The 14232-nt window shown below is 39.9% G+C and overlaps 1 long non-coding RNA gene and 1 pseudogene across 1 annotated transcript; one reads left to right on the top strand and one right to left on the bottom strand.

Annotated features, from left to right (window-relative positions):
• The first annotated feature begins 356 nt into the window (after positions 1-356).
• LOC137145682 (vomeronasal type-2 receptor 26-like) lies at positions 357-4069 on the top strand (annotated as a pseudogene).
• A 1202-nt stretch (positions 4070-5271) lies between these two features.
• On the bottom strand, positions 5272-9562 carry LOC137145661 (uncharacterized). Its single transcript, XR_010917709.1, has 3 exons — positions 9435-9562; positions 7742-7939; positions 5272-5386 (listed from the first exon to the last, which is right to left on the bottom strand). It is a non-coding gene; the product is annotated as an uncharacterized lncRNA (long non-coding RNA).
• Positions 9563-14232: the final 4670 nt, after the last annotated feature.

Consider the following 14232-nt stretch of genomic DNA (forward strand, 5'->3'; position numbering starts at 1 on the left):
CTGGACATCAGCCCAGGGAGATGTCAGAGCCGCACAGGGCCAGAGCACGTTTGATGCACCCCCACTTGTTCCATGCTCCACCCTTGACAGGCTGAAATGCTGATCAGTCTGAACATTTGTTGTATGCAGTGTTGTGGTCATTTAAGTAAATAAGATTATACATATTCATACAATATGCAAGACACCAAACTCCAGATTTCCGCACCTTCTATCTTAAGAGATATGCCTTGCTCATGCCCCTTGCACCCTCCATCAAGCTTCAGAAGCCCAAAAATGTGGACCTCAGGTAGAAGGTCTTCACAAGGTTAGACTGTAGAGCTGCTGCTTCTCCTTCCCCACACCCGAGCCCAGTTCCCATGGCGTCAGCTCGTTTTACTGGAGAGGAGCATCAGGCCCAACGTCATTTGTTCCTGAATCTTTTAAGTAGGCTTGACTGATATGAACACATAACCCCTGTGCTCAGTGCTCTGCAAATCTGATGCGCAGATGCACATAGAGAATATGAGCATGGAGTTTTCACTGCAATGTTCATTAGTCTCTGATGATTTGTGTGGTATCAGTGGGTTTAGCTGCTTCCGCAGTTCTTGTGCTTGTACTTTAAAGCTCCAGCTACTTTAAAACTCACTCTGGAATTCCTGGAAGCTCCATGGTACATTGGGTAAGAAATATAAAAGTCCTATTTCTCTTGTCATCTTCAATATCTCTCTCTCTTCATTTTATGTTGTTAGATTCCTAAAGATGGCTTAGTAATGGTTATATGCTTTTTCCTGGATTTTCAGCCTGTTTGTTGTAATAATAAGATTGAAGCCCCATCGTGATAGCTGCTGTGTAGGCATGGAGTAGGTGCGAGCCAATGCCCTAAGGATCTTGCCATCTAAGTGCACAAGTCGGACAAAGGTGGAAGAAATGAGACTATTTCCTCTTGTAGAAGGAGAAGCCACGGCAGAGAGCAATGTGAGTGACATGCCTGCCCATGGAGGTCACTCACACAGCTGGAGATTGAACCCAGGTCTCCTCAGCCCTACTCCAGGTGTATAATCACAAGGCACTTTGCATCCTTCTCAGCTCTCTAAGACAGTAACTGACTGGCACATATAGGGTCCCTCTTACAGGTGTTCCTTAGAGCATTTTGTGATGTTTACAAAAATTCTACCCCAACCTGTGTTTCAATATTATATATGCCATCAGTGATGGATGGTGTTCACTACAGCCATTTTTCCATTTTGGTGTGTCTCCATTTCCTGTTGCTATCCTATCTTACTGCTACAAACAAAGGAGATCTGAGCATCTAAATGTAGTGTGTTTCTCTTAGCTAAGAGCACCCCTTCTTGGGGTACAAGTGGGCCACATAACCCACTTTCACATAAAAAATTGTTGGGAGAAAAATTACCCTCCAACTTATCAAACAGGGCAACACAATATGCAACCTCTCATCCCATCAAAGTTAGGTGAGTTGGTAATAAGCACAGAAAGGAAAAGTTGTGTTTTCCTGTGTAAAAAAGAGCTAAAGAAGAAGACAACAGTTTACCAAAATGGAGGTATTATTTATATTTGTATTTCAGTAACACTCAAAAATCCCAATCCTAATTGGTGCCCCATTGTGCTAGGCACACTATTAACATCTAGGAAGACACTGTCTGCCTCAGAGAGCTAACAGACAGACTTTCAGGCCAGAACGGACCGTCATGATCATCTAATTGGACCTCCTGCACATTACAGGCCCCATCCACTTCTGTAATAGGTCCAGAACCTCTGGCTGGCTTATGGAAGTCCAGTCTTGATTTAAAGGGTGAAAACTGGTGCAAAACATTAACCATTTTCCGGGTAAATATAGGGGTTAATACTGGGAGACAGGAAAACAGAAAAAAAGCAACAGACTGAGAAAAGTAATAATACTTTTGACCCAGCTTCCCACTCCGGAAGGAGAGATGTGGTATGAGCTGCTATCTGTTCTTCTGGCGTGGGGAACTAGGTCTAGGGGTCCCCTGGGTTGCTCTGTGATCAGCATAGGTTACTGAGCCTTCATCTCTTCTTCCATGGGGTCCTCCCCAGAGTATGGACCCAGTTCCTGCTCCAGAATGAAACATGAGCCACCATCTTTCCTTCTGGAGTGAGGAGCCAAGTCCAGGGAGTTCTGGCACTTCATCTTTTAGGACTTGAGCACTGATATGCGCACATGCATGCCTGTGTGTGTGTTTATCTTCCACACCATTGCCATATTGTAACATACAGCCTCGCATTTACACTTAGATTACTTTAATATTAACATAAATGCATCTACCAAATATCATGTATGGGATTTTTTTTACCATAATGAGTATTTGCATGTACCTGACTGGTCCAAAATTCAGATGAAAATTGGTAAAAAAACAAATAGTAGCTTTTGTAAAACGTGAGAATGTTTTGTTAAATAGCTGTAAAAATTGAAAATGAAAGGCCTTAAATATATTTACCCAGATCAGAACAACAGCACAGTTGGGTGGACTGTGGGGAATCACACAGGCTGGTGATTCGGCATTTTCAGCCACAGCAGGTAACGTCCTTCTCCTTATATGGCCACAGAATGTATTTTAAACTAAGTATTATAAATTAAAGATTGCAGGATCTGGTTCACGGAGAATTTTGAACTACTCTCTTGCATGCTAAGCTATGAGAAGGATTTGCACACTCACTGATGATGACTTGTTGAGGATAGTTCCAGAGCTTTAAAATCCATCATAAGCATCTATAGCTCTGAGCATGAATCTGCTCTGCCGAGGGAAAATGAGTTCCAGAAACTAGGGGTATGAACAGGAAATGAATACTAGCAAATGAATTTTTAAACTTGTTCTATACAAAAAATTGTCTTTTCTCTTAATACTCTTCTCCCTGTTAAAGCTCAAACCCTCTCAAAAACTCTCCGTGCAGTGAGAGCTGCCATCCTGCATCTAGAAAAGCTACTTAGGATGGGGAGCCGGTCGGCTGCTTTTATTGTGTCCCATGCCTGGAAGGACAGATTTCCAACCAGACCGGGAGATGCATACAAAGAAATGTCCTATCTGATAAATAACATTCAAACATTCTGTGAACTGACTGTCACATCAGGTCCGTGAGCTTACCCAGATTATTGGACAAGGAGAATATTTTGATTTCCTTTGCCTGCTTATATTGTACAGATTGTTTCTATGTGTTTCAGACTTGGATCACTGGGCAAAATGCTCAGAAGATCAATATCCAAACAAGAAAAAAGACAGATGTCTCCCAAAGATCATCAGCTTCCTGTCCCTTGAAGAGCTTTTGGGAATAATTTCAGGTTCCACAGCTGTCACATTTCTTTCATCATTGCATTGATTCTAGGAACTGAGACACTTCCATAGTCAAAGCCAACAACTGAGATCTCAGCTAATGTCCTCATCTCTCTTTTGCTTTGCTTCCTCTGCTCTTTGGTGTTCACTGGCCATCCAGAAAAGGAGACCTCCATTGTCCATCAAACTGTTTTTGGTGTCATTTTCTCTGTTTCTGTCTCTTCTGTGTTGGTCAAAACCGTCACTGTGATTCTGGTCTTCAAGACCACAAAAGCAGGAACCAGAAAGTGGTGGGACCCAGAATAGCAAACTATATAGTCCTTTTCTATTCCCTTATTCAGATTGTTATCTGCACTGTCTGACAGATAACCTTTCCACCATTCCCAGACCATGACATGCAGTCTGAACCTGGACCCATCATAGTTGAATGCAATTAGGGGTCAGTAAGTGCCTTTTACTGTGTTCTGGGCCACATGGGATTTCTGGCCACTGTGAGCTTCATAGTAGCTTTCCTAGCCATAAAGTTGCCTGATAATTTTAAGGAAGGCAAGTTCATCACATTGAGCAAACTAGTATGCAGTGTTAGGATGTCATTTATTACAACCTTCCTGAGCACGAAGGAAAAGTATGTGTTGGCCGTAGAGATCTTCTCTATCTTGGCCTCCAGTGCTGTGTTACTTGTCTGTATCTTTATTCCTAAATGCTACATTATTCTGTTGAGGCCTGATATGAACAGCAGCAAGCATTTAATAAGGGAATTAAACTCTGGTAGCAAACAATTATGAATGTATCCTTCAATGTAATCTTCGTAATTTATCTTTGTAATGTAATCAGCCACCTTCTCCAACAACAGAAAAATATATAGGAAAAATAATAACAAAAAAGATATAAATGAAGAAGTCAAAGAACATCAATCTGTTCAAAAGTTTACTACCAAACTAAGGCCACGATGACTGCATGTTATTATTTAAATAGAAATTTCTACAGTATTTTTATTAACTGTATCAGTGTCAAATGTGAAAGTCCTGTTTTACTCTGAAAAGTGATTAGATTAGATTCAACTGGTAGCTTCTCACTCAGTAGACATGCTCCCTGTGTGTATGCAGAGTCATATCTGTTGGTGTTAGTGAGCTAAAGAAGTTCTAGCTGCTTTTATACTCCTGTTAACCGTGCAGAACCAACACAGCAAAGGGGGGAGAGCCCCAAATTCCATTCCCTTCTTGTCTGTGGTTAATGGAATTGCTAAAGTAAGTCTCACTGACCGTAAGAAACTCTAAATTAGCAGGAGTAATCCACAATATATCTGAATTTGGCCCATCTGTTCCATTTAATCTGGCATCCATCAGTGCATTCAAAAGCGTTGAGTTCCTGGCAGCTCCAAAATATGAATTTAGGAGCCTAAAACTTTAGGTTCCTATTTTTGAAAATCTTGGCCCAGGACTCTACTGAAGTCAATGGAGTTATGCTGGTGTCAGGAAGAAGAGAAGAGAAGGCTCAATAAGCCAAATTTATCTGTAATTTAAATGTAAATCACTGAAAGGATAACTAGGAAAATGAAAAGTTCCAGAGGGGTAGCCATGTTAGTCTGTATACAGCAAAAACAACGATAGTCCTGTAGCACTTTAAAGACTAACAAATTTAATTTCTGCAGGCATAAGCTTTCATGGGCTGCAACCCACTTCGTCAGATGCAAAATGAAAATGAGATATCTCTGGCATTCAGGACCAGATTTTCAAATTCAGAAGTTTACAATAGTGTACGTGTATTTACCTTAGTTACATGTATGTACACTTAGTTAGATGTATGTACACTTGTGTGCGCCTAACTTTAAAAATCTGTCCCTCAGTTTTCTGTCTCTTGTATATTCAAATGTATTAAATTTTCAAGAATGACACTACACCGGTTGATCCAAAAAAGTGTATGTACTGGATTTATTATTTTTGTTAACTGTGGCAATTCCATTAGATCCATTCTGATGCAAAATACAGTCCTACAGTATGGTGCACATTTTAAAAAGAAAACTGATCTCTGGAGATGCACAATCCTCTGGCTGCTTTGGGACCCCATCCAGTATTCTCAAGTTTGGCAAATTGGAGAACACACTGCAGGATAAATCAAAGAAATAAATAGTATTTTTGAGGTGTTTACTTGGATAATTTTAAGATCAAAAGTAGTGATGGGCCAAAAAAAACCCACTGTATCTGAACATACCCGAACTTTGGAGTACTGGAAATCTGGATTCAGACCCAAAACGGAGTTTACCACTTGAGACCAGCTCTGACTGGGGGCCTGAATGTCCACTGTGTTATACTGGTTTTAAGCCATCAAACTCAATGGTGTTATACAAGCACAAAACACTTGTAACAGAGTGAAGAATCAGGCCTATTGTCTTATATATCACAAAGGGGATGCTTAGTCTAAGCATTAGATTTGAAGTTCTCAGGCACCTGGAAACTAAGAGTTCAAATTTGCAAGGTGTGTGACTCAATTTTTATCCTTCTGTGTTAGATAAACTCAGTTTTATGCATCTTCTGCATGTGAGCTTCTTTTCACTATAAGACAGTAAAAACTTATGTCCTATCTGCTCTACGGACCTAATACCATACCCTCTGAAATCAATGCATCAGGCCTTCCATTGACATTAAAGATCCCAGTATACTATTTTATACGAATAGTGTTTTTTCTTAGTATCTTTAATTTCTGCCATTAATGTTTGCTACCCTCTGCCCCAGAAGTGACTGGGACCAGTCACCAGTACCAGTGAAGCAATCCTGGCATGTATCTATTTTGGAATTTGCTTTTAGAACTTTTGGGATGAGAAGCTCTATATCAATGTGATGAGGCAGCATTATTAATTAAAGTTAAGTTTATTGACTTTCTCTCTCTTCTGGCCCTTTTGGCAACTCTTGTGAAAATTAAATTATGTTCCATGTAATTCCCATTAGATCTCAGCTTTCAGGGTACAATAGAATACATTCGTATATTTTTGAAAAAATTAGCTTTAAAAGACGCAATCATCATCATCTCCCAAAGAAAAACCTATATAAGGGGAAAAAACCTGCTGGAAACTCAGGGTATGTCTTCACTTATGGTGGCAAATTTGGCGCCACCGGATCAATTCTGCGGGATCAATTGAGAGGAAGTGAAGACCCACTCAGTCGATCCGGGAGTTGATTCAATAAATCCACCCCCCCAGAAAAAGAGTAATGCTGCGTTGATGGGAGGACATGTCCCATCGGTGCAGCGTAATGGAGACGCCACGCTAATTAGATTTTAGGAAGTCAATGGGAGATAGTAGCTTGCATATCTCCCATCGACTGCCACCAGATTTCATGGTAAGTGTAGACCAGGCCTCAGCAAGGTTCATATCAAGGAGTCTCCTTCTCTTTCTCCCCTTGAGGGAGAGGGATTTTTGTATGTATGGTGGAGGGATTGGGTGCAGGTGGCCAGGTAGCTGCATGGAGTCTTAGGTTTGAGAAGGCAAGCTAATAGATCCTGTGTTTGTAATGGCGACAACTGTCCCTAGGAACCTCCTGGCAGCACAGGTCTCTGAGGAGCTCAGTAAGGAGCATATGGTAGAAACTGGATCAAAACCGCCTCCTCATCCACCTTCCATTTACTCCTGTGGAAGGGCTTTCAGAGTCCTTGGGGAGTGGGGCGAATGGAGCATAGAGATGAATCTATCAAGGGAGTGTAACTTACATCTTCTTCTGACTCTCCCTATCAGCATTTTACACCAAGTCAGACTCCCCTAGAGTAACTCATTTAGACTCACCTCCAATCTTTGTCACATAACTCTAATCACCTTCAAAATTTGGCCCACTGAGTCTGAGGGCAAGGAAGCCTAAGTCAGCGTAACTCACATAGTGATGGGAGGCAGAAGACAGGAGACCATCAAGAAAAGTCACTAATAGGTGGGTGCAAGAACTTGTGATTTACAGTAGGCCATTCTTTAATTTAGCTTACACTTTCCAACTCCTTCGTACAGCTTCTTGCCGTGTAACTCAACTTAGACTCCCTTATTCAATAGCAGCATAGTGAGAATTGCCTAAGACAGTTTGAGTGAAAGGGAGTCTAGCTTACATTTATAGCTTGCCTCTGAATTTAGCCCATGGACTTCAGTGACCTCATGAGCTTTGCATTCTAGAGTTTATTCTTGCTTAGCTGCTGGATTACAGTGTTGTCCAAACACTTTCTGAAAATTTCGCAAAGAGTACAAATCAATAGAAAACTATCCTTCAGATGGACAGTAGTGACACGTCGTCTTGCCAATTGGCTCGAGTTTGCAAACGTGTTGACCTATGCTATGATGACAGGAAAACAAAGCAAGAACAAAGCCAGTTTCCTTTACAATCCATGAAAGCTACTGAGCGTCAATTGTAGATTACATTTATGCTTTCATAGGAATAGATGTTTTCTCATTGTACATATTTTACTGACAATAATGTAGGACTTACAGCTGCCTGTAGTTTTCTTGAAACTCACAGGGGTTCCTCTTGAGTATAAGGGATTCTAGTGGAGTAGATCTCAAGTCTGATATCCCACTTAGTGTCTCAATGTTGTTATCAGCCAGTGACAAGTGATGAATCTGAGGTATCTTTGGCAGCTGTTTGAAGGATGTAAAATTATTTTTACTGACATTTAATTCTTTGCATCTGTAAAGTACAAAAATATATGCCATCATTGATCACATATACAGAAGAATATATAGCTTTAATTATTGTGAGAAAATGCACAACACACACACAGATCGTCAGCTGTTGTAAGCCAATGTAACTTTAAAGAGAAATAGGCAATTTTACACCAGCTGAGGATCTGGTACATACTTCTTAAATCATTACAATTAATTTTAGAGGGATCTGAACAGATTGCAGGAGGTGATAATGGTAAAGAGAGCCAAACCCCATCAAGGTTACCACTTCAAATCCAGTCTAGGTCAGTTGTGACCAAAAGGTATTACCATCCAATAGAGGTTCAGTGGCCAACGTGAACTCACTGTGGTGAGTCCAGTTTCTGGTGGACAACTGTCCACATCACAAAAACCACAGCTGCAGCTGGCACTTGTTGGGTCATGTTCAGTGGAGATGTGTAAGGTGGCGTGATTTGGACCTCATTATGCTAACTTGGACTCCCTTTCAGTCAGAAAGGCAAAGCAGAGTGTGGGCTACTTTAACATACACCTCCTGATGCCTTCTTCTGATGTCTCACTGTGTAAATTACACCAGATTAGACTACCTTACAAGTAGGTGGAGTGAATGTAAGTAGGACTAAGGTAGGAAACCAGATGTCCTGATTTTAAAGGGACAGTCTTGATATTTGCGGCTTTGTCTTATATAGGTGCCTATTACTTCCCACACCCCCATCCTGATTTTTCACACTTGCTATCTGGTCACCCTAGACTAAGGGAATCTGACTGAGTTAGTATAAGGTGAAATTTGCACTATTGTCCATGTCATCTCTGAATGCAGCCTCAGACCCTACTTTGTTAGTAAAGAGATAAACATGCAGATTGAGCTAACTTCTCACCCCTTGACTCTGCTTTTACATGTTCCGTGGATAAAGGAGTTCATATTTCAGGGACCTGATTCTGCCCTCACACCAATTTTACACTGATATAACTCCATTGGGCAATGGTATTTATTGCCTCAACAAAGATTGCAAGATCAGGCCCTGAAAATTTAGCTTTGCAGCTTTCTTTTACAGTTTAGGATGGCTGGGCCATTATTTCCCACTTGAAGTATTAACACAGCCACAGCTTTCCATATATCTGACCATTGGGGAATAACTGTAATGGAAACTGATGGCTTCTCTGCTTGAGTCATGAACCATCATCCCTGTGTGCATTTCCTCCTACTGACCTAATACAACAACCTTTCCTCCTATCAGAAGACATCATTGATTTTGATGAGACTTTTCATAGAGCTATGGTCTTCTCAGTATGAATAAGGGTGACAGAATCTGATCCGGAATATCTTTCAGTTCTCTTTATCATGAATTTAGATTAAGTGGATTTTTCAGTAGAATTACATACACGTATTATGCTTTGTTAATCACTAAAGGCCTGATTCTGCTCCCATTGAAGTCAATGGCAAAACTCCCTTTGGCTTTTATGATGCTGGACAGGATCTGACAACAGGATTTTTTGTCTACCTTGGCAATCTTATGGCACTTAGGTCTGTCAAAGAATTGTCCACCAACCAAAGCCTTTCCACTCGAATTAATCTCCGGAGAATCCTGTTAAAGTTTTTTAGCTGGTAAAGGTCTCCCAAGTCCTGAAATGAAAGGTTCAAATTCTGGGGATGGGAAAAAAATGCAAAGAAATTTCTTTAGCTTACTTTTTTTTTTCCTTTTAAAGATTAGTTATTAAAATCCTTTGCAACAACAGGGTCTGTTACAATGTGAGTCTATTTTGGTATGCTGGAGTTATACCAAATTTAAAACAAATGATGGTGCCAAATTCGGCCTAGAACAATGGAAACGTTACCAAATTTGCTTGGTCTGCCCATCATGCAAGGGGTGGACAGGAATGAAGTTTTGTTACATGAATAACAAATTACTGGAGTGCAGCTGTAGCCAGAAGAGTTACTCTGCCTACATCTGTAACCTCATCTCTTCTGCCAAACCCCTCCTTTCCCTATGCCTTCCTCCAAATAATTTCTTCTGCGTCCTTGTGTCCTCATCCACAGTCCCCAGTAGGCCTGCAACAATCTCCCAGTTATTATAGGCAAAGCTCCCACCCAAAACCCATCTGTTCTCTGCACTTTCCGTTACAAAGATCTCTCTTTTCAATGGGCTAGAGACGGTGCCTTTAGGCAAGGAGCTGTGCGTAAGCTGTCCCATCCCAAAAGCAGCCCCACCAGGCACTGTGACTCAGTGTCACAGTTCCTGCCCTGCTACCTCATCGCTATTAGAGAGGTAGTAATTGACTCCTGACCCAACTCAGCAGTAAATTAGTACCCTGAGCCACCCATCAGTGCCGGCTCAACTATTCTGGGGACTAGTTTGGAACCACTTTTCACCCATCTGTTCCAAAAAGTGATTAAGCAGGCAAGCAGCATCATTTATTTCTATGTGTCCTAATCCAAAGTACCTGGGTAGCCCATATAGGGCCATAAGGTAGTGGGGACTTTTCTTCCAGTCCCTGCTTGCACAGGGGCATAGACCAAGCCACAACCTATCCCAGCGTTCATTCTAGTTTGTAATGTACCATACTGTCCCAGTCAGAGCCCTTAAACTGTTGGCCCTTAGAGACAGCAACAGTTATTTGTTTGGCTTGTTGATTATACATTGTAACGTACTCTTATGGAGCTATATCAATAACAATAATCAAAAATAAGTTCTTACTGCACAGTTTTCCCAGTTCTCTTGCAGCCTCTGTTGCCATTTCTCTTTTTCTGTTACTTGTTTTCTTGCTTGCAAAGCATCTTCCTGTCCTCTGCAAAAAAGCTCTTCTGCTGAAGGCCCTAGTCAGAAAAAATACATTTTCAATAGCTGATGTGATGTAGTGTCTGCATTTAGTTACTTTTTGAGGGAAAAGATATTTGAGCTGAAATAATATACACAATATTATACCAAAGTAGGTTCTCAGACTCCTGAGTGGTAAATTAGTTTGGAGATTTTCGCTATATTGTGGATGCTAATTCAACTCTTTACATCAATATACCGTCACTGTGAGTTGATGCCTTGTTATTAAATGAGATTTCCTGTTCAGTTCAGTGCTAAATAATAGATTTTATTTAGGTGTCTAACTTTAGACCCCCAAGTTTGAAAATGTTGATTTATGTGTGTGTCTGTGCGCACACGCCAGGAAATGTTATATAATATAAAAATAAGTAAGATAATGCAGCTTTGAAGTGTTTTTCCATTTAGGCCCCAATCCTGTAAACACTTACCTAATTTTAAATGCATGCCTACTTACAAACTCTTGAGCAGTACCATTGGTTTTAGCGAAGTCACTCATGCTTAAAATTAAGCATGTGTGTTACCATTTTCAGGATTGGGATTTTACTCTCTCTTTGTCACCTGTTATCTCTGTTATATGTGACTACACCATTCTATACAATATTTAAATGATGATGTACATGTGAAGAACATAAGAAACCAGGCATTAATGTTGAAAATACAGAAACTACAGTTTTGACTTTCGTTCCTGCTTTTGAACTCTAAGTCATACACAGGTATTGTCTGAAGGATTAAAAAAAATGAAACATCTACAATGTAGAGGTGAAGTCAATGGTAAAACTCCCATTAACTTCAGTAGGGACAAGATTTCATTCTGATATTTTATCACTGTACAGGATAAAATACTTAGGATTTAAAATGAATGTTTTTTTCCCAAAGGAACACATTTTCATTTTACCTTCTCTCACTCGCGGGCAACGAATCTGACTTCCTTGAACATCATGTTCTTTTAACTCGTGCCAAATGAGATACTTGAAGGAATCTGATGGAAGCTTAATGGAAGGATGTAAAATAAAAGAAACAAAGAATTGATTAATGGTCTTAAACATTGGACAATATCTTCACATTTATACAAAAATCTGTGGCCTTATTTCAGGATAAAAATATACACACAATCATATATAAGAATAACCAATCTGGGTCGGACCACTTGTTAATCTAGCCCAGTAACATGTCTTCTGACAGTGGCCATTTGCCAGATGTTTCAATGTGAATGAACAGAACAGGGCAATTTCTAGTGATCTATCCCTTTCTGTCCAGACCCAGCTCCTGGCATTTGGAGGTTTAGGGACACCTGGAGCATGAGGTTGTGTCCCTGACCATCCTGGCTAACAGTCATTGATGGACCTATCCTCCATGAATTTATCTAGTTATTTTTTGAACCCAGTTATACTTTCAGCCTTCGCAACATCCCAGAGCAATAAGTTTGACAGATTGGTTGTGTACTGTGTGAAGAAGTAGTCTTTTTGTTCGTTTTAAACCTGCTGCCTATTAATTTCTTCAGGGAGAGAATTTCTTAAGTTATGTGAAGGGGAAAATAACACTTCTTTATTCACTTTTTCTATACCATTCATAATTTTATAGGTCTCGATCATATTCTCCCTTAGTTTTCTCTTTTCTAAGAAGAACAGTTCCAGTCTTTTTAATCTCTCCTCAAAAGGCAGCTGTTCCATACCTGTAATTTTTATTTGTTGCCCTTCTCTGTACTTTTTTCCAGTTCTAATTCATCTTTCTAATATATTCTAGGTGAATGTTTACAGATGAGTTGTGTTATCTTAATAATATCTAGTAAACAGTTAAATGCTCCATGAAAGTCAGTTATGAAATGGCACATGAATGAGAGTGTATATATTTTTTAAAAATATCCAGTTTATGACACTAAGATGGAAGCACAGAAAACCTGCAACCAGAGTCAGAAATGGAGTCTGGAACAGAAGCGGTCTGATGCATTTTGTCTTAAAATCTGCTCTGTAGGCACTCCTGACCAGCAGTCTGAGAGAGGAATTTCAGGGCAAGCTGAGAAGTCAAAATCCAGTCTTCATATCTATACTAGTCCATTCCTGGCCCAGCAATAGCACTTACGCACAGCCCCACACATGGATGACTCCTGTATGTTGGCTAGACACATAACTACCTGCAATAAGGACTTTTGTAGCATATGGATTATGCTTTTTTGTAGCATGTAGGTGTACCGATTTACAGGTTGCTTATAGTACTTTCCCTGCACTAGCCAAAATTTATAGTAGTTTCCCTACATTGGCCATCACATCCTAGCTGGAGGTTAAATGGGTGCAGAACACAACCATTAGCATATTGCAGAAAGAGGCCAAGCCGTAAAGTTATTTTCATCTATGTTTTTTAATATAAACTCATAACCAGACTGATAAAACACTTACTGGTGAAGATATCCTTGAATCAGCATGGTGCTGGAGTATTCCTCTGTGTCTTGATAAAACTGGTAAAGTAGTGTCTGTATCACTTAGAGCAGAACAGTGAGAGGAATAGGAATTACAGAATCTATGGCTGCTTGTATTCAGACCTGAGGAGCTAAAGAGATAACACTAAACCATTAATATGCTCCTGATATGGTGAATGTGATGCAGACTGTTTCATGTAAAAGGAAAACAAAGAGAAGCCAAGGTTCATCTTTAATGCATGTTAACTAGATCACAAAATGTAAATAAAACCTCAGATGTGACCAGATTGTGCCAACATGATTTGCAGGTTATGCAGGGTGTGATTTCAATTGGACTACTCACCTGAATACAGTTATTCATGCATAAGTGTTTGAAGGATGGGGCCCTGACATTGTAAGCATGGGCCTTGTCGTATCAGCACTTTGAAAGCCAAACTCCCAATTGAAATCAGTGGGATGCTGTGTTTGTTAATCAGTGGCATGATATGGCCCTGAAGAGATTAACTACTGTATTTGAGGATATAGTTTGTATGAAGAACACCCTACTGTTGTGTTATGAATCTTCTCCTTTTTTCTCCTAGCAGTAATTTTTAGCAAAGCATTAAGGATTAAGCATTCCAGCAAAGAATTTAACTTTGTGTGTAACTTCAAGCACATGTATAGTCCCACTGAATTCACATACTTATGTGCTTTGCTCGATGAGGGCCCAAGAGAATTTTTAAAGGTACATTTTATTTAACAAAAATGGCATAATTACTTCAGTTGTGCTTCAGAGAAAGTGAACATCTCTCAAGCCCGGAGCTGCAATTTAGAAATCTACTATGGAACTCTTTAGAAAAATTATTTTAACTTAGTAACTGTGTGGATACAGCATAATAATTTGCCTGTTTCTCTACAAGCTCTTCAAACTGTCATGTAATATCATTAAAACAACGACACAAGGGATCAGACATGGAAAGTAAAAAACAGCTTTAAAAGGCGCTAATGGGGATGGTAATGAAAGTTTCATGATGAGCAGGAGTGTAAAAGACAAGTTAAGTAAAACATAGAATAAAAATCAAGGTTATACAC

This window comes from Emydura macquarii, unplaced genomic scaffold (assembly GCF_026122565.2).
Source record: "Emydura macquarii macquarii isolate MOO-44397 ecotype Brisbane River unplaced genomic scaffold, CSIRO-AGI_Emac_v2 contig_3603, whole genome shotgun sequence".
Taxonomy (NCBI): domain Eukaryota; kingdom Metazoa; phylum Chordata; order Testudines; family Chelidae; genus Emydura; species Emydura macquarii.